A 21,497-nucleotide genomic window follows, 5' to 3' on the forward strand; every position below is an offset into this window, starting at 1 on the left:
GGGAGAGGCGGAGCCGGGGGCTCGAGCCGGCCGGACTGTTCCCCCGAAGAGGGGCAGCTGGGGGCGCACGGTGGCGGGAGTGTTTAGGAATGGCGGGCGCGGGGAACTGTGGAACTCGGCCGGAGAGCACAGGCGCGTTCTAGCAAAGGCGAGACGGAGAAGGACGTGACCGAGCCAGCACTCGGGGAGAGGGGGAAGTGTCCGGCACCGAAGCGAGAAGAGACAAGAGGTGCGGACCGGGAGGGGGCGAGGGGCGGAGGAAGGAGGCGGGAACGGGGCCAGCGCTAGAAGGGAGAACGTGGGAAACTCGGTGTTTGTGGAGCGGAACACTGCGCCAACTGCAGGGCGCGCGGGAAGAGCTCAAACCAATGGGTGGGCCTCCCGTGCTTGGCGCGCTCTTGTATCTACGCGGTTCTGGTTTTATCCGAGTTCTGTGTTTCTGCCTGTCGGTAGGTATCTGCCTGTACTACATATACAGTGTCCCATATATTTTTCTGTGTCACACTTTCTGTCTGCGTCTCTCCTAAGTATCTCTGTCTAAATTTCTGTCTGTACGCTGTGCTCCTGTGTCTGTTTGTCTCCCGAGCGTCTGAGTATCTCGTTCTTTCCTAGAAGAGGTCCAGATAACTGGACCTCCGCATCGCGCTTAGGATACATAGACCTCCCAGCTAATAGGTCGGGAAAGGGGGGGGGGGGATTGAAAGCGCCCAGGGCACACTGCGACTCCCGGGGTCTGGGAGACCCGTGCCTCCAGTGTAGTATAGGAGGAGTGAATGGCGACGTCGCAGGAGGCGCCCAGACTGCGGGTGACGCGGGGAAGCCCAGAGCACCTGAGGACGCAGCGCAAGCGGGTGTGCGTCCCCAAAGAGCCCCCTCCCCGCCCCTGGCCGGTGTTGCGGGAATCATGTGACGGTCTTCGCTTCACCGTCAGGAACACGCCCTCTTCTCCCTCCCCATCCTCTACTCCCACATCTTCAAACACCCACATCCGCGCAGTAACCGTCAGCGGCCGCGTCACCTGTTTTTGAGCGCGCGCAGGGCTCTGGCGCAATCCCTAGCCTTGGGGGAGGGGAGAAGTGTGTCTCACACTGGGTGACAGTGACGACAGCGCTGATAAGGACAATAATCATCTTGTCCGCTTAGTGCATATTCCAGAGTGTCCCTGAGGTGCTTTCCCCACCTCTTCCTGCCAAATCACACCACTAGGGAGTGCCCTGATGCTGGTTCTCCTTCCTGGAGTACCTTACTTAACAATTGTTAGGCCCCAGGACAGAGGTACTGAGGCAAATGAAATGTGTCTGTCCTCAGGAAACTGGGAAAGGGAAGGACTTCTTCAGGATGCTTTGGTGTAAGCCTCACTGGAGCCTCCACCCCTGTCACACCTTCCTTCCTCCGTGTCTTAGCCTCCACTAGGAAAGTCCAAAAAAATTCCACCACTTCACTCAACCTCCAGTTTACCCAACAATAGGTTCCAAGCCTGCCCTCACAACTTTCTGCGTGACCTTGAAGTGAAAGTCTTACATTAGGATTTTTTTAAGTGACATCATTTGTGCTTGTAAATATTTACGAAAATTATGTAAAACCTTTAGAAGATGTCTTTACAAGTCTTTCTCACATGTCTGCATCATGTACATACCTCTCTGCCCCTCCATGTTCTATCTAATGCACGGAGATGAGAGAACCTGCAAAAAGAACTATTATTTGGATGAAATGGAATCATGAGGGTAATTCCTTATATGCTCCTGCTGGGCGCTTGGTGACTGTCATTGTCTGGGCAGCAGCCATTTGTGGATCATGTAATATGTGCCTAGATCTAGAGAAGGGAGCTCTGGTGGCATAGTTGCAGGGAGTTGTGCTGCTAACCTCAAGGTGAGTGGTTCAAATCCACCAGCAGCTTCTCCGGAGAAAGAAGAGCAGTCTCTGGAGAGTCAGCTATGAGTTGGTTCTGTCTCCTGGCAATCAGTTTGAGCTTTTGAGATTCCTGGGAGGCACAAATGGTTTACACTCAACTGTTGTTGTTATGTACCACATCGAGTTGCCTGTGACTCATAGCGCCCCTGTGTACAGTAGCTCTGTCCTGAGCCTATCCTGACCCCAGTTACTGTGTCAATCTATCTAATCAGGGGTCTTCCTCTCTTGCACTGTCCCTCCACTCTTCCAAGCATGATGCCCCTTCTCCAAGGACTGGTCCCTCCTGGCCACGTGCCCAATGTATGTCAGAACAGAGCTTCAAAATCCTTGCCTCTAAAGAGAAACTTGATTTACCCTCTTTAGGTGACTTGTTTGTTATTTTGGAGGTCCATTCTCAATATCCAAGGCATTGATTCTTCTGTCATCCTTAGTCAGTGTGCAGTTCTCTGATGCATAGCAAGTAATTGTGAAGGCCAGGGCCTGAATCAGGTGCACCTTAATCTCTAGACTGACATTTAGCAGATTTCCCTAGTGCAATTAATCTGTTGATTTCCTGACTATTGGTGCCAAATTCTACCCCCTCCAGTCACTCTTTGGAAATAAAGACTTGTTGATCTGCTTCTTTTAAGTTTTCAAAACCAAATCCATTGCCATTGAGTCCATTTGGACTCATAGAGGACCTGGTGAATTTGTCAGCCAGTCTTTTAGATCAGTACCCTAAGAGTTAGCCTGCTGTGCCAATAGGACTCTGTAAAGATTACAGCCAGGGAAAACCCTGTGGAGCAGTTCTGCTCTATAACATGTGGAGTTTGCATGAGTCAGGACCAGCTCAATGAAAATAAGTGAAAGTATTCTATGCAAAACCAGTGGCTACCTTCTCATCTGTAAAATGGGAGTACTGGGAGTGCTAGGGGAGCTCTGGTGGTCAGAAGCTGCACTGCAGTCCCAAAGGCATGAGGTTCGAATCCACTAGCTGCTCGGAAGGAGATGGATGACTAATCAATCTCCTCTCGATTGTTTTAACACCCTCTGAAAACCCACTGGAGTGTTAGCTATGAATTGGTTCTGTCTCTACAGCATACAGCAAAGTAGTGCCAGGATGCCTGATTAACCCAGCTACTAAGAGATCAAGTGAACTGACTTGCTGGAGTTACTCTGAGATGAAATGGAAGTAGAATTAAAGCCAGGACATGAGGATTCTTGCCAAGGTTGAGATAAAGAGCCATGAATGGAGGGGCTGAGAGTGGAAGAATGAAGCAATTCTCTTCCTTTCTATCAAAATGAAGAAGACTGGAAGAACCCTGAATTCATTTATCAGCTCTTTTCTTAAATTATATTCCTGTCCCTGGTGTGTAAATTGGATAATGGTTATAGCAATATATAACTTTCTACTATCTTGTGAAAATGGAGGAGGTTCTTTAAATTTTGATGTACTTTTAAACACATGTTCTACATCCCTGCCCATGACAGGAAATATATTTTTCACAACTACAAGGAAATAAATAAAGTTTGTTTATAGTTTATGACAGTGCATTGAGTTTTTGATTTGCAAATTCCTCAAAACCTAATGGATTTTGTCAATATATTCTAACCGGAATACCCAGTTTATGGTGTGGTGTCGTTCTGACCTAAGTTAAATGTCTCTTTGCATGTGTGTTGTTTTCAATTTTTTTTTATTATTATCTTTTGTTGTCAGTATCTTTATAAAGCCAATATTTATTTCTCTTTAGAAACATGACCTGTAAAGTGTGTGTGTGTGTGTGTGTGTGTGTGTGTGTGTGTGTGTGTGTGTAAACAACTCATAAATTCATCTGGCAATGAGAAAGAGCTGGGCAACATTAGCATTTTCTCAGTTGAAATATAACTCCACTTGTGGAAGGCTCTAAATTATCTGGATTAGCCCTGGAAATGGAGATGACATTTCTATTAAAAAAAAAAAAAGAAAAAGAAAAAAATGGAACTACAACCAGGAGAGAACAAAATAGATGAATGGGACCTTTTAGAATCAAATTCCTATGCATATCAAAAAACTTATCTAATGGGGTGAAAAGGAAAGCTACAGACTGGGAAAAGATATTTGGTAATGACTTATCTGATAAAGGACTCATATCTAAAATTTATAGGATACCTCAACAAGAAAAAGGTAAACTACCCATTTGCAAAATAGGCACAGGGTATGAATAGAGACTTTGCCAAAGAAAACAGTCAGATGGCAAACACACACGTGAAGAAATGGTCAAAATCTCTAGCTATCAAAGAGATGCAAATAAAAACAACTAGGAGATATCATTTCACCCTAGAAACAATATCAAAGTTAAACAGAGCAGCAAATAACAAATGCTGGCGAGGTTGTGGAGAGATTGCAACCGTTATGCACTGCTGGTGGAATTGCAAAATGGTTCAACCACTATTGAAAGTGGTTTGGTACTTTCTCAAAAAGTTGGAAATAGAAATACCATTTAACCTAGCAGTTGCACTGCTGGGAATACACCCTAAAGAAACCAAAACTGCCATCCAAGCAGATGTATGCACACCCATGTTTATTACTGCATTGTTCACAATAGCAAAGACATGGAAGCAACCCAAGTGCCCATTGAAAAATGAAGGGATAGAAAAACTATTGTATATTTACACAATGGAATACTATGCAGCACTGAAAAATAACGGACTTGTAAAATGCTACACAACATAGTTGAGCCTGGAGGATGTTATGCTGAGTGAAATGGCTCAGTCTCAAAAGGACAAATACTACCACAACAAGATAAAGGTAAATAATCCAATCGAAAAATGGGCACAGGATATGAACAGGCACTTCACCGAAGACGACATTCAGATGGCTAACAAGCACATGAAGAAATGCTCAAAATCCCTAGCCCTAAGAGAGATGCAAATTAAAACAACTATGAGATATCATCTCACCCCAGTAAAAATAGCAAAATTAAACAGAACAGCAAGCAACAAATGCTGGCGAGGTTGTGGAGAAACTGGAACCCTGATTCACTGTTGGTGGGAGTGTAAAATGGTGCAACCCCTGTGGAAAGCAGTATGGCGCTTTCTCAAAAAGTTGCAAATAGAGATACTATTTGACCCAGCAATTCCACTACTGGGAATATACCCTGAAGAGACCGTAGCTGACATCCAAGCAGATATATGCACACCCATGTTTATTGCAGCTTTGTTCACAATAGCAGGGAGTTGGAAACAACCTAAGTGCCCATCAACAAACGAATGGCTAGAGAAGCTGTGGTATATTCGCACAATGGAATACTATGCTGCATTAAAAAACAAGGAACTCATGCAATATTATTCAAAATGGTTGACTCTGGAGAACATTATGCTGAGTGAAATATCCCAGTCACAAAAGGACAAATACTACATGATGCCACTGTTGTAGAATGGGACTGTCCTTGGGGTTGGGGAGAGACTGAGTAAGATGGGTTCAATAATGTATACTGCACTGAAACAGAGGAGGGAGAAAACTGTTTAAAAGAGATATATGACTAGGTATTTCTGTCATCACAGGAGTCTAGAGCAAGGGCTACATGGTGGAGGGGACCTGGGGGAGGGTTTGTAAAACAATGAAAGAATCTTTTCTTTTACTTTTCCATAATTTTTGACTCATGTACTTATAACTTGTTAGTCAAATTTGTGTCTTCTAGGTTGCAACACCCCCATGATACATCTTCAAGGATATGAACATGTACGGCCAAGCACAATCAATAAGAGTGAATCTAAATTCCAAAATCAATCTCCATAATAGTCTATGTGTTTCCTACTGCCAAAGGGGCCCTTTAGAGTAGGGAGAGAAGATCTTCACCCTGAAACCCACAGCATCCCTTTTCAGCAGGAAGTAGCTAAGAGAATACGCCATCCCCTTTTCCTTATGAATCAGGGTGAAGTCTCTCTCAGGGAGGAGTGATAGGGAATGGCAAAGGACACACCGACAAAGGAGATTAATCAGAACTGACTTTGACAAGCACTGTGGCAATTGGACAATTAAGACAGACATTCGGATGGCGGGGAAGAAGAACAAACTGGGGAGGAGGGTAGAGAGAATGGTGCAGCAATGAAGGAATGAAAACCCAAAATCCCTGTAAATGTTCATTAAAACTAATAAAATTTAATAATAATAAAAAAGGACAAATACTGCATAATACCACTGTTAGGAAAGCAGGTCTGAAATGGGGGATTAGGAGGAGGATAGGAAAAGAGTGGGTAGATAATGAATACTGAATTGAAGCAGATACTGATGGAGAGAACAGTTTAAAAGGAATATATGATTAAGCATTATATGTAAGAAAATAGTCAAAATAGGAGGTACATTATACAGAGGACTGAGGGAGGGCAGGAAGAGTGGAAACTGCAACAATGAATGAATTTTTTTTAAAAAAAAAGAACAAGGAAGGGGAAGGAAGAAAAAGGGCAGCAAAGAAAAAAGAAAAACCAAGTTTTTGAAAAGAAAAAAAAACTTTGGTAAAAACAAAAACAAAAATTAAAAAAAAATTAAATGAATGAGAGTTGTCTGTATAGTCCTTTTCTTCCCCCTCCTCCTTCATATATTTCATAGTGATATTTCATTGCTTCCTGAATCTGCCTATTGACTTTAGAAAAACAGTCTCACTTTAGGTTCCTATTTTCAAGCAATTGAAATCCTTGGTTTACTTAAAAAAAACTAAGTGTGAAATTTAAACTAGATCTCAATACCAGCGAAAAAGAAGTAGAGAATGCAGCGCATGTCTTTGGGGTCAGAAATTGCTGCTTAAGAAGACGAGACAGGCCGAGATCAGGGCTCACGGAGGCAGGACCAGCAGTGGAGAACTGGAGACTGAACGAGAGGCAGAGCTGACCCCAGGGTGCTGCTCCACAGAACCAGAGCCAGAAGCCTTTGCCCAAGCTTGCTGGAAGACTGGGAAGCAGACACCATAACTGGCGGGACTAAAAGGTTTGTCCCAGAGGCTGAGGGTGCAACGGGCTGGGAGAATGCCTGAGAAACTTCCTGAATGGAAGAATTGTATCCCGTTTTAAATCTGAAGTATAACCTTGTTGACCTCCCTAGTAAACCCCATAATCGTGGGGAAGGGGGTTTGGGAAACCAACCAAATTTATACAGCAGTGGTTTGAACAGCAAATGACAAAATTGAACCTCTACAAGCTGAGCATCTGAGAATGACAACATCAGCAAGTTATGTACTGTGTTATTACATGTAGCACAGATTACAATAAAATGTGTGAAAACTCCACAAAGCACAGAAAGTCATAAATGCTATCCATCATAATGCAAATGTGCTATAAATTAGGCACTATTTTTGTGCCTTTTGATTAGTAAATCTTAGTGGACACACTTGGTTCAAGTGGAAGCTGTAAACTTGTTGCACAAGTTTTTAAGTCATTGTCATCTCTCATGACCGTGTTTCTCCACTGAGGGCTGTATTTCAGAACAAAGGAAACACTGCCATCAAGTTGATTCCAACTCACATCTACCCTACAGGATGATGTCAAATTGCTCCATAGGGTTAGAGGCTGAAATATTTTTGAAGGAGACGTCAGTGTCTTTCTCCTAAAGAACAGCTGGTGTGTTCCAACCATCAACCTTTTTTTTTTTAGATTTTAATGAAAGTTTATAAAGAACTTAGATTTCCATTAGTTCACTGTTGCACATTTCCCTCTCTGTAACCTCCCCTTAGTTCACTTTTTTCTTTCATTATTGTACAGTCTCACCACTACCACCACTTTACTAGCAGCTCTTATTCTGGACTCTTGTAATTCCAGTAATACCTAATCATGTGTTCCATTTATACAGTTCTCTCCCTCATCTGTTTCAATGCCATGTACATTATTTATCCCCTCTTTTCTTAGTTTCCCCCAACCCCCATATCAGTCCTGTGTTATAACAGTGGCATTATGCAGTATTTGTCTTATTGTGACTGAGATATTTCACTCAGCATAATGTCCTCCAGGGTCACCCATTTTGTATAATATCTCATGAGTTCTTTGTTTTCCAGTGCTGCATAGTATTCCATTGGTGAATATGCCACAGCTTCTCTATCCATTCGTTTGTTAACGGACATTTGGGTTGTTTCCATCTCTTTGCTATTGTGAACAAAGCCACAATAAACATGAGTGTGCATATATCTGCTTCGGTGGCCCAACTACCAACCTTTTAATTAGCCCCTGAGTGCCTGACCACGACACCACGAGAAGTTCTTGAAGACTGAGTAGCCTTCCTTAATGCTTAGCTCCCACGTTGTCTGCTAAAAGGCAGCCACACCATGAGGGTATTTCCAGAGCTCCTTGTAGTTAGCAGAAGCTGATTTATCCCAAAATGAATGCATGAAGCAGGATGGTGTTGATTGTCTTCATGAGATCGCGAAGACCTGCCAACATGTCACCAAACGAGAATTGTTGTTATGTAGTATCGAGGCAGAGCTTACTCATAACTGACCCCTTGAGAGGGTTTTCAGGGATAGTAAGTCACATGAGAGTTGATTGTCCTTTTTTCTCCCCTGGAGCAGCTGGTGGATTTGAATCCACCAACCTTTGAATCAACTAACCTTTGAGTTAGCAGCACAACTCCTTACTACTAAGCCTTCAGAACTCCCCAAATAAGAAACACAAAGAATAATTTTATGTGTGAAGAGTGTGTATAGACACATACATACACACATGATACACACGTATCTACACACATATGCACAATGTAGTATTTTTTATGTATGTAAATACACATAAAAGGCAGATCTGGAGGGATATAAACTCAATTGACAGATTGACAGTCATCATTACCTCTGCGGATGGCAAAGAGAGTAAGCTATCAGTATAGATTACACCTGAAAGTAAAAAAAAAAGAAAAAACTAAATCCTCACACCCAGACCCACAAAGATGATAAATGAAAAAGAATTTAAGTTCTCAACAATTTCATTCCATGTGAATCAGCAGTTAATATACATAGAAGCCACAGGTGAGAAGTCAAATGACAGCTTATCTCATTTGGCAAACCTGTGGCCAAAAATCTCTTTAAAGTTGTGAAAAGCAAATTGAAAGTTGTCACATTGATGACTAATGTGTGTGCTTTACTCAAACCATGATCTTTTCAGTGGTCTTAAACATTCAGAAGTTACATAATGAAAAAGGAAGACTGAGAAAGGATCACTATATGCAAATCTTGGTGGGAGGGAAGAATATCGAACATACATAATATGAACTGCCAGAAGCATACAACTAGCACACACTCCTCAGAAGCAAGGATGACAAGGCTTTGACTCACTTACTCTGGACATAATAGAAGGAAAGACTAATCACGAGGGAGAGATCCTGTTTGGCATAGCAAAGGGGTCTGCAAAAAATGAGGCAAATCTCTCTGAGACGGATTGACATGGCTCCAACAATGGGCTCAAACATATGACGATGGCTCAAGATGGGGCAATGCTTTATTCTATTACAAACAAGGTTGGTGTGAAACAGAGTCATGGCAGCCAACAACACTTGGGATGGCACAGGGGTCCTGCAGATGGGTCCCATCTTTTACTCTCTATATTCCTGCAATGTATTACATCTGCAATAAAAAGATTTTTTTTTAAACCCACAAAAATTTTTTTAAAGCAGTATGTCCATTTACATACCACGCTGGACCTAGACAAACCAGTTGGCTTAGAAGGGAGAATAATGTCATGGAATTGTTCTAAGAGTTCTAAGAGTAGAGTTGTACCAAGGGTGTGGACATTTAAATCAAGACTCTGAGGGGGAGGGAGGAAAATATGCAACAATAAATGAATGAAAATCCATCTTTTCATTAAACTTTCATTAAAATCACAAAATTAAAAATTTTATTTCAAAAAATCAAGACTCTTCTAACTATTGTATATAACCTTGTTGTTAGGTACTCTTAGGTCAGAACACACCTGCACCCACAGAGGCAGTAAATCATACAGGAAGAGATTGCCCATCTTTCTCTTGCAGAGCAGCTGGTGGATTTGAACCGTGTACCTATGGGTTGGCAGCAAAATTCTTTACCACTAAGCCACCCAAGCACCTGATTGTGTAACCTTAGAAAGTTATTAAATTTCTCTGTGTTTCAGAGTCCTTATCTATAAAATAGTGACAGCGGTTCTTATAGAATTTATCTTATAGGGTTATTATAATTATTAATTTAAAGCATAGCCATTCAAAAGTTCAAAGATTAGACAATAGAAGTGTTAGCTTTTATAAGAGACAGTATAAAGAATAAAGAAAAGTATTACACTATTAGATATGTTCATGTTAGTATTTTGTTGTATGTCCTTACAGTTTCTTCATTTGCATGTACTTTTACTTTTTTTTTTCTTTCACAAAAATGATATTTGGATCATATACTTTGAGCATGTTTTCAGGAGAACATGTCCTTGGAAAAGGACATTGTGCTGAGAAAGATGGAGGGTCATAGAAGAGAAGACCCTTAACAAGATGGCTTGATACTGTGACTGTGGACAATGAACTTGAGCATATAAAAACCATGAGAATGACAGATAGGTCAAGGTTCAGATCTGGTGTTCATATGGTTGCTGTGAGTCATAGTTTACTTGATGTTACCCAACAACAATGACAACTACTTAACTAAATGAAAAACATCACACCAGTTAGCTGTATGGAGAACATTTCCTCATTACTCTTGCTTTTCATCTTTTGTAAATGTTGACTGGGATCCCATTATGTGGATATTTGATTTGTTCAACAAGTCCTCTACTCTTAGAAGTCTAATTCTATTCAGGAACTCATAACATTTATTCAGGCAGTACCTGACTGCATATACATCTAGGGTCCAAACTCTGTAAAGTGTACTGTATTAAAAAATCTAAGGTACAAACTAAAAGGTTTGGAGAAGAGGTCGGTCTGGAGTTGGACCGGGAGTACTCGAATCAACCACACAAGGTTTATGTGTGAAGCAATAAGACAGTTTATTGTCACTTGGGAGCAAGCGGGCCGAGTTCTCAAATTAGAAGTCAGCAGCTCTTGTTGTTAGTGGGGGTGTTACATGCAGAGATTGTTGGTGGGTTCAGCAGATCATGTGAAGAAGTCTTGATCGGGTGGTCCTCTGCTGCCACCTTTTTCTTACCTCGCAGGGATAGCCTTAGGTGAGCTCACTTTCTGTTGTATTTCAGGAATGTCCTGTTTTGTGCCAGTTCAGCTCCCCAGGCTGAAACTAGGGGGAGGGCTTTATCGGAGTAGAAATTCTAGCAACAAAGAGGCTATTTTATTTTACCTGGTCTTCCCGTCATGTAATGGTATATACATGAGGGAAAGACGGTGTGGTTTCTCTCAGGTTTCTTCAAGAGTAACCTGTGGCAACAGTGATTTGTAATAACAAGCATGTGATTCTTCGTAATAATATGCATCAAACATAATTATTTATTAATTATTATTACTGTGTATTACTTTAAAGATGTCTTAGTGTATCTGGAAGTTTAATGTTTTTTATAATTACAAAGGTATACCATATAATAAATATAAGAAAACATCAGACTTGCTGAGATCAGACATGAGTTAAATTTACCACTGGACAGAAAGGCAACATCATGATGAATGGTGAAGAGATTGAAACTGTAAACAACTTTATCTTTCTTAGATAAAAATTATTAATGCCCTTGGTACCAGCAGTCAGAAAATAAGGACACATTCATTGCACTGGCAAAGTCTGGGTTGCGGACTTCTCCAAGTTATTGAGGAGAAATAATGTCAGTTTGAGGACAAAGGTGCATCTGATTCAGGCCATGGTCTTTCCAATCACTTGCTATGCATCTGAGAGCTGGACAATGAATAAGGATAAGAATTGAAGCTTTTGAGCTGTGGTGTTGGAGAAGAGCATGGAACTTCTCATGGTCAGCCAAAAGAATAAATATGTCTTGGAGAAGATGTAGCTGGGGTGCTCTTTGGAGGCAAGAATGATGAAGCTTCACCTCACATGCTTCAGGCATGTTGATGAGGAGGGGCTATTTCTTGGAGAAGGACATGGTGCTGGGAAGGATAGAGGATTATTGAAGGAGAGGAAGACTTCAATCAGGTGAATTGACATGGTGACTGCTACAGGGACTCTGATGTGTCAGGAACGGTGAAGATGGCACAGGATAAGACAGAGTTCAGCCCATCAACAAATGAATGGATAAAGAAGCTCTGGTATATTTATACAATAGAATACTACGCTGCATTGAAAAACAAGGAATTAATGAAATATTATTCAAAATGGGTGACCCTGGAGGACATTATGCTGAGTGAAATATCTCGGTCACAAAAGGACAAATATTGTATAGTGCCACTGTTGTAAAACGGGACTGACATTGGGGTTACAGGGAGACTGAGAAAGAGGGGATAAATAATGTATACTGCATTGAAACTGATGAGGGAGAACACTGTTTAAAAGGGTTATATGATTAGGTATTATTGTCATGACATGAATCCAGAATGAAGGCTGCACAGTGGAGTGGACTTTGGGGGAGAGATTGTATAACAATGAAAGGCTTTTACTTTTCAAAGAGAAGAGTAAATTGGGGGGTGGGGGTAGGCAGGGAAAAAATGCAACAATGAATGAATAGAACCCCTAAGTCTCTGCAAAATTTCATTAAAATTATTTTTTTTACTTTTTTTTTATGTGTACCATCAAATCGGATCTGACTGGTACAGGAAGAGATTGTCCCTCCTTCTTCAGCAGAGCATCTGGTGGATTTGAACTCAGTACCTCTGGGATTGCAGTGCACCTTCTTGCCACTAGGCCACCAGAGCTCGTCTAAAATTAATTTTTTAAAAAGGGTTAAAAGAAAAAGTTCAGATCCGTTGTTCACAGGGTTGCTATAAGTCGTACTCAACTCAATGGCACCTAACAACAACTTAAAAGCAAATTTAGAAATGTAGTTATTTCATGCCCTGGTGACTGCATATCTATAAGATGATATTCACAAAAGTCCAGATCATGTTATGTTCATTTCACAGAACACATCATGGATGTTAAGTGACACATGATTATAGTGCGGTGAAGAACAAGTGTCATATACGAACATTTTTCTAAACATCCTCAACAGTTTCTAATTCCTCCAGTCATGGAGTAACGTCTATGTCTCAGTCTCTGAAGTTAAACTCGGTCATGTGACTTGCTTTGGCCAATGATTATATTAGCAAATAGCAGCGTGGAAAAACGTTTCTGAACTGAAGCTTGTACACTTTCTTGCTGATCAGACTCCTGAGACCATCTTGTGATGAAGACTGGGATAGTCTAGGAGAGGAGAGCACCTAACAAGAGGTCCCTGCCATCCCAGCTGACACCTACATGTCCACATGAGGCATAGTGGGCCATCCTAAGTCATTAACCCTAATCTAAGGGCCAGCTGTCTCAGACTTAAAGCTTCACTCACTTGAAACACATAATATCAGAAATAAACATTATTTTATCCCACTAAATTGAGGTGGTTTGTTATGTATCAAACTTAATTTATGTAAATGTTCTTATGGATACTAATTATTTCATAGAAACATTTCCTAGAACTACATTTTCTGGGTCAAAGAGTATCCATACTGTTTTTATGATTTATTTTTGTTATTGTTGTTGAGAATATACACAGCAGAACATAGACCAGTTAAACAGTTTCTACATAGACTCTTCTGAGTTACTGATTGCTGGCTTTGAGGTATGCAATGATCCTTACCCTCCTTTTCCAAACTGGTCCTTCCTCATTAACATAACTCACAGATTCCAGAGTTTTCTTTCTAATCTTTCAAATTGCACTTGTCAGTTTAATCTAATAAAAGTTAAAAATCCGTTTGATCCTTAAAAATAATAATATTCGGTCTCTTGCTGCTGCAATAGGAGTGGGAGCGCCCGGGCATCTGCTGGATGGGGACTTGTGGATTATTTCACAAAAACGGCACACAAGCCTGACATGGGGGTAATCACTAGCTTTGGTAAAGACGTGCTGAAGGAGACGGAGATGCACCCTGCCAGCACCCTGCCAACCAACGAGACCATAAAGCAAGAGATGCAGAGTGAGAGGTCCTAGGATCCCGCAGGTGTCTCATCCCCGGACATCATGGGCAACACACTGGCTGTGATGTGGAGGAAGAGACACATGTAGGATGAGCTGACCAGCTGCACTGTGAACCCGGGTGCCCTGCCACAGGCCTGCGGGTCTCTGAAAGGACCAACAAAGTCTTCAGTTTGCCCTGGGTTAGTCTAGAAAATTATTTGTATGATTAATGAAAATAAAACACACACCTGCCATCAACAAATGAATGGAAAGAGAAGCTGTGGTATATTCACACAATGGGATACAACACAGCACTGGAAAAACAAGGAACGAATAAAATGCACGAAATGAGTGACTCTGGAGGACATTATGCTGAGTGAAATATCTCAGTCACAAAAGGACAAATACTGCATAGTGCCACTGTCATAAAACAGGACTGACATGGGGGTTAGGGGAATATTAAGAAAAGGGGATAAATAAGGAACGCTATATTGAAATAGATGAGGGAAAGAACTGTCTAAAAGAAATATATGATTAGATATTACTTGCATGATAACAGTCCAGAGTAAGAGCTGCATAGCAAAGTGGACTGGGAGGGTGGAGGGAGGGAGGAAATTGTGCAACAATGAAGAATCTTTTTAAAGAGAAAAGTGAACTGGGAAGGGAGTAGAGAGGAAAATGTGCAACAGTGAATGAATGGAAATCCAAGTTTTCTGTAAACTTTTGTTAAAATATCAATTAAAATAACACGTTTCATGGAAAATAATATTAGAAACAGACATTTTTATTAATTATGCTAAACTATTTTATTATTTCTAGGAAGATTTCATGAAATAAGTTTTTTTAAACTTGTTAATATGGGGTGTAGAAATCCCAGACTGGATTATAGCAGGAGCTGAGCCTGAAGACCCGACCAGAGGTCTCTCAGCCCCCAAAGAGCCACTTCTGGCAACGTGCGCACCACAGGCTGGGTCGTCCTGTGAGGCCAGAGGAAACGGACTGGTCTGAGCTATACCCAGAGTTCTCTGCTCCATTGACCTGAAAGCAGAACCACGATGACCCAAAGGATAAGAAAGAAGAGCCCTCAGGCCCAAGTGGAGTTTGCAGACATAGACAGTGGCTACTGTGGCCTGTCACCACTGTTCCCAGACACTCATTAGGTGTCCAGAATCATCTAGTCCTGGAAAGCCAGATAAAGGTTTCAGACTATATACAAGAGTGGATTCAGGGGGGCTCTGGTGGCTTAGTGACAAGAAGCTGCACAGCAATCCCAGAGGTGTGCGGTTCAAATCCATCAGATGCTCTGCTGGAGAAGGAGAGGCAATCTCCTCTTGTACCAGTCAGATCTGATTTGACGGTACACACACACAAAAAAGCAAAATAAAAAAAAATATTAAAAAAGGTTTTGGGGGTTGTTGTTGTTTTTTTTTAAAGAGTGGATTCAAGTCCTACTTGCAGTTCCAGGAGGCGGCTTCCAGAACATCGCCTGCCTCCGCAGTAATGCCACGATGTATTTTAACTTTTTCTGAAACGGGCAGCTGATGAAGTTGTTCTTCCTCTTCCCGGCCCCACATTTCAAGCGGCCGAAGCACAAGTGGCAAATCATCAGTCCCACAGCAGAGGCAGAATATGCCTACGTGCTGAGAGTTGGGGGCTGGTATACACCATACCTGATGTGCTGGAACTACACAACTGGATGTGCACCCATTTCGAAGGGCACCTCGTGTTTGAATGTGTTCCTCTGGAGGGGCTGAGTGAAGATGCCTCTGTGGGACATCTGGGCACCTCAACTGAAGAGGGAATGAAAGTTCTACGCAATAGAGGGAAGAATTTCCCAGCCATCTTCCAAAGAATACAGGATCCCAGCCTCCAGGAAGTGACCCCCTCCTCCATTCTGCCTGGTCTCTATTTGTCCTGCCTTAGCTGGACTCCTTATTCCAGGGGGCAAAAAGATCAAGCTGGAATTGAGAGGCTGTAATGACTCTAAGAAACAGAGAACTACCCCTGACTTCTCTCCCCTTCTTGTCTCTCCATTGTAAGAAGAAAGCATAAGAAGCTGACTGGGAAGATGAGAGAACCTTGGACCAGAGGGGATCTTGGAGGGGTGTGGCTTCTTACACTCCCTTAACCCTCTTTTCTTTCTTAATAACGTTTTTGTTGTTACTGGTTTGCTTACAAACTTCATATACATTGTTTTTCACACTGCATCTTTCCCATTTCCTTTACACACTCCTCCTCCTAACCATCAAATTGTGTGACCCTATGAGTACTCCCCTTGTCCTTCCTCACCCTGTGCTTCTACCCTTCCCCACCTTAGAGCCTTATACACATATACTACATATATGTGTACATGTAGTATATATGTGTGTGTGTATATATATATATACACACATATACGTACATATATATGCATATACTAGTTATCTTTCTATTTCTACAATAATGGTCTTATACAGGATTTGTCCTTTTAGGACTGAGTTAGTTACTCAGCATAGCGCTCTTCAGTCCCTCTCAAGTTATGCAGTAATTTTCGAAATCATTGCTCCTGCATTTAGCCCTCTTTTCTGAAATCTCTTCTCAGCTGGGTTGAGAAATGCAGTGCCCACTGTATGTCTAAGCTACCTGCTGGTCTCAAATCACCTGTCCGCTTGTGTTTACTGTGCAGTCCTGGTGATAATGTGTGGATGCACCCGTGGTGCTTCTTTTTTTCTTGAGAAAGTGCTTTCCCACCCTCTCATTCTCTCCTTACCTAAGACTGGATGAGGGGAATCTTGTCTTTCTTGTTGTTGTCTCTGGAGAATCCCAGGACAGTGTGGATGTGGAAACTCTCTCCATGTGCACCTTTGATTTTCAGAGCTGACTGGCTGGCACAGAGCCTGGCAGGGGTGGGCATGGATAAGGAGAGGGAAAGCAAGTAGCAGCAAGCTAAACTCAAGAGAATTCAGAGGCAAAGAAGGAAGAGGTTTGCTCACCATAAAGTTCCCATTTGGGGCTGGGTCAGATGGGAATTCTGAACCCCTCAGCCCTTATTTAATCCACCAGTGCAAGAGACTATCTGAGCTTTTCTAAATTGCAAAAAACCCCCAAACCCAACAAAACACCAAAATAAAACCCTCACTTGTTAATATGATCTGAGTGAAAGTTTACAGAGCAAGTCAGTGTTCCACTCAACAATTTTTTAAAATTATTCATTGCAGTGAAAATTTACAGAGACTTTGGATTTCCATTCATTCATTGTTGCACTTTTCTCACCTCCCAACCCTCCCACCAGTACCCTACCCTCTTGGAAAAATAAAAGAAAAATTTTTTCATTGCTTTACAATCCCTCCCCCCAGGTCCACTCCACTATGCAGCCTTCGCTTTGGACTCCTGTCATGACAAAAATACCTAATCACATATCCGTTTTAAACACTTTTCTCCCTCATCTGTTTCAATGCAGTATACATTATTGAACCCATCTTTCTCAGTCTCCCCCCAACCGCGATGTCAGACCTCTTTTATAACAGTGGCACCATGCAGTATTTGTCCTTTTGTGACTGGGATACTTCACTCAACATAATGTCCTCCAGGGTCACCCATTTTGAATAATATTGCATGAGTTCCTTGTATTTCAATGTAGTGTAGTATTCCATTGTGTGAATATACCACAACTTCTCTTATCCATTCATTTGTTGATGGGCACTTGGTTTGTTTCCAACTCCTTGCTATTGTGAACAAAGCCACAATAAACATGGGTGTGCATATATCTGCTCGGATGTCAGTTATGGTCTCTTTGGGGTATATTCCCAGTAGTGGAATTACTGGGTCAAATGGTATCTCTATTTGCAACTTTTTGAGAAAGCGCCAGACCGCCTTCCACAGTAGTTGTATCATTTTACACTCCCACCAACAGTGAATCAGGGTTCCAGTTTCTCCACAACCTCGCCAGCATTTGTTGCTTGCTGTTCTGTTAAATTTTGCTATTCTGACTGGGGTGAGATGATATCTGATAGTTGTTTTGATTTGCATCTTTCTGAGAGCTCGGGATTTTGAACATTTCCTCATGTGCTTGTTAGCCATCTGAATGTCTTCTTTGGTCAAGTGTCTAGTGGTTAACACAACATTGTACTGGCACAGTGACAGACACATGGATCAATGGAATAGAATTGAGAGCCTGGAGATCAGCCCATCTATCTATGGTCAACTGATTTTTGACAAGGAAATGAAATCAGTTAAGTGGGGAAACTACAGCCTTTTAAACAAATGGTGTTGGCAAGATTGGAAAAGTATCTGCAAAAGACTCAAGCAAGATCCACACCTCACTCCATACACAAAAACCAACTCAAGGTGGATCATGGACCTAGGACTAAAACCAAGGACTATAAGCTTCATTAAAGGAAAGCTTGGAAGAATGCTACAAGTCCTAATATACAACATAAACGGTCTTTTGAGTATCCTGAAAAACCTACAACCAGGAGAAGATAAAATAGATGAATAGGATCTTCTAAGAGTCAAATTCCTATTCACATCCAAAAACTTCTCCATCAGGGTGGAAGGGAAGCCACAGACTGGGAAAAAGTATTTGGCAATGACATATCAGATAATGGACTTATATCCAGGATTTATAAAATACTTGAGCACCACAACAAGATAAAGGTAAATAATCCAATAGAAAAATGGCACAGGGTATCCACTCAACATTTTACACACAGTTTAATTCATGACATTTATTATACTCCTCACAATGGAACAGCATCTTTCCCACTTTCTCCCTGCATTTACCATGTCCATTTCTTATCCCTTCTGCCTTTAACAGGATAGATTGACATGGTAACTGCAACAATGGGCTTGAGTATGGCAAGCTGGTGATGGAGCAGGACACGGCAAGGTTCTGATCTGCTGTTCATAGGGTCCCTATGAGTCAACTCGACTTCATAGCCCCTAAAAACACCACCTGCCTTCTGAGTTTTGCTGTTATATGCTGTGAGCTCACCCTCCAGTGGGTTTTCCGAGGTAGTAAATCACACGGAAGGAGACTGCTCAGCCTTCTCCTGAGGAGCCACTTGTGAAGCACCACCCTTGTGTTAGCAGCCCAAGCCTGGCTGGACGATGTCACCAGTCTCTCTAACATGCTATGAAGAGCATGGCAACCCCCTCTGTGGCATTATGGCGGCCATGGCACTACACCAAATGGGCCTGTTTTAGGGAGTCCTGATGCAGTAACACTGGTTACATCCACATGTCCATGTCATGGTGGGATGTCCTTGGTGCAGGATGGACCTTGCTGCTGTGGTAGACTTGTCAGTGTTTTGATGCCACCTTGCCATCAAAGTGAACATGAGCAACTCCAAAGACCTGTCAAATGGGATTTCCCACAGTATCACTTCCCAAGGGTTTCTGACTAGAGAAGCCCTGATTAACTTGGCTCCCTGGTGCCTACTCTACTATGGGAAATTAGAAGAGTTTTCCTCCATCATTATATTTCCCATTTCTAACTCAGAATTTTTAATAATAATAGTAATAATGATGATGGCTAACACATTGAGTGCCTACTATATTCCAGGTACTGTTCTAAAGCACTTTTCAACTATTGCCCAATTTAAACTTCACATCATTCTTCAAAGTGGATATATTCTGATTTTACAAATGAAGAAACCAAGTCTGAACACAGAAAGCTGGATACAGAACCTTTCTTCCTAACTATGTGCTATGCTGTTGACAAATTCAAAGACTGAAATTGTCAACGACTTCATCTTACTTGAATCCACAATTAACATCCTTGATACCAGCAGTTAGGAGATGTATTGCATTGGGAAAGTCTACAGTTAGGGATCTCTCCAAATTACTGAGGAGTAATAATATCAGTTTGAAAACCAAAGTGCACCTGACTCAGACCATGATTTTTCCAGCCACTTGCTGTGGATCTGAGAGCTGGACAATGGGTAAGGATGACAGAAAAATTGATGCCTTTGAGTTGTGCTGCTGGAGAAGAGTTCTGACTATCCTGTAGATTGCCAAAAGAACAGATACGTCTTGGAGAAAGTATAGCCAAAGTGCTCTTTGGAGGCAACGACGACAGAGCTTCATTTCACATACTTTGGGCATATTTTAGGCAAGCCAATTCCTTGGAGAGGGACATCATGTTTGGAAAAGCAGAGGGTTAGAGAAAGAGAGGAAGATGTGATTGACACAGTGACCAACCGGCAGCAATGGGCTCACATATGTCAGAAATTATGAGAATGGCTCAGGACAGGACAGAGTTGAGGTGCACTATGCTGTGGTTGTTGTTAGTTGCACTCGGATTGGAACTAACAACCCTCCAGTGAATTTTAAGAGGCAGTAAACCACATGGTAGGAGACTGTCTTTCTCCTACAGAGCAGCTGATGGATCTGAACCTCATGCCTTTGGGTTGCAACATCTTACTAGGCAACCAAAGCTCCCCAACTATGTACTAGACTGCCTTCTTGTGAGCTTGTACAGCTTTGGGATGGAAAACACCGATGAAGGCAAATCCACCATTTCTCAACCTGATCCATTCACTTTCCTTCTTTCCTTAGCCACAAGAGCATGCTACCTTAGACCATTTGCAAAATCTGAGGAAGACATCAAATAATGGATAATGTATTTGCCACCATCCCATGTCTTCTCCAGTCAAATTTTTCAACACTCTGCTGGAGAGGGTCGGGAAAGGATATGGATTCTCCTGTGCAGCAGAAAGCAACAGCCTCAGGCCTGGTTAAGGAGCGACAGTATGGAAGGCAGATGCATGGATGCCACACTATTGGCTGTCAGTTAAATATTGCTTGCTGTTATTTTTCCCCCCTTGTAAATCTCCCAAATGAAATGGTTTGCTTTCCCCAAGTTAGAAGTGTTAGCACGTCTTTTCTTTAAATATCTGTGCATGGCTGTTTTTTTCCCTGCCAATTTGTCACCATCTGTAATCCTCCTTTTGTGAGACACTCTGATGACAACAATTATCTTGGAGAGTAAAAGTGGCGGTCTTGAAGCAACATACAGAAGTGGATTCAGAGTGTGGGCTCTGCGTGTGTGTGTGTGTGTGTTTGTGTGTGTGTGTGTGTGTGTTCTGAGCGCCGCCTGTACACTCAGTGTACTGTGAGGTATGGAAAATTTGCATTTTTTTTTGCATGGGCGCTGAAGTGCTACGTATGTATAGACATACATATATATAGCTCTACAATGCGAGTGAATCCGTAGAGTGCACATTCTGTGGATGTCTGTGTGCGCGCGTTGTGTGGTTGTGTGTGTGCCTGCCCGCGCACTTGGGTTTGCATGCTCTCTGAGTGGCGATGGTGTGAACACCTTGTGTGTGGGCGAAGTGCCTGTAAGCTGGCTGAAGGAGGGTCTATGGTTTGCTGACAACTGAGGGAAGAAGTTTCGCAGGAGGGCATAATTTCGCAAAAGGTGTTTAAAGCAGGTGCAAGGGAGGCCGATATTGGAGGGGTTTGCGTCAAGGGATATTCGCAGGGTTTGGGCCTGGGTCAAGGCACCGTAAACTAAGCGGGGGGCCGTGAGGAGGAGGGGCTCCCGGCGTCCCTGGGGGGCGGCTCTCTCCTTCTGGGCGCTAGGCCGGGCCCACGGAGCCGCGGCGCCCCTCCCCTCC

The 21,497-nt window shown here is 42.3% G+C and overlaps 1 protein-coding gene across 2 annotated transcripts in view; it reads left to right on the forward strand.

Moving 5' to 3' along the window:
* The window catches only part of ECE2 (endothelin converting enzyme 2), a 46,632-nt gene that overhangs the window by 10,438 nt on the left and 14,697 nt on the right, over window positions 1–21,497 (forward strand). The window lies entirely within an intron of this gene.

This window comes from Elephantulus edwardii, unplaced genomic scaffold (genome assembly GCF_000299155.1).
Source record: "Elephantulus edwardii isolate Elephantulus edwardi_28Jun2011 unplaced genomic scaffold, EleEdw1.0 scaffold00031, whole genome shotgun sequence".
NCBI lineage: Eukaryota > Metazoa > Chordata > Mammalia > Macroscelidea > Macroscelididae > Elephantulus > Elephantulus edwardii.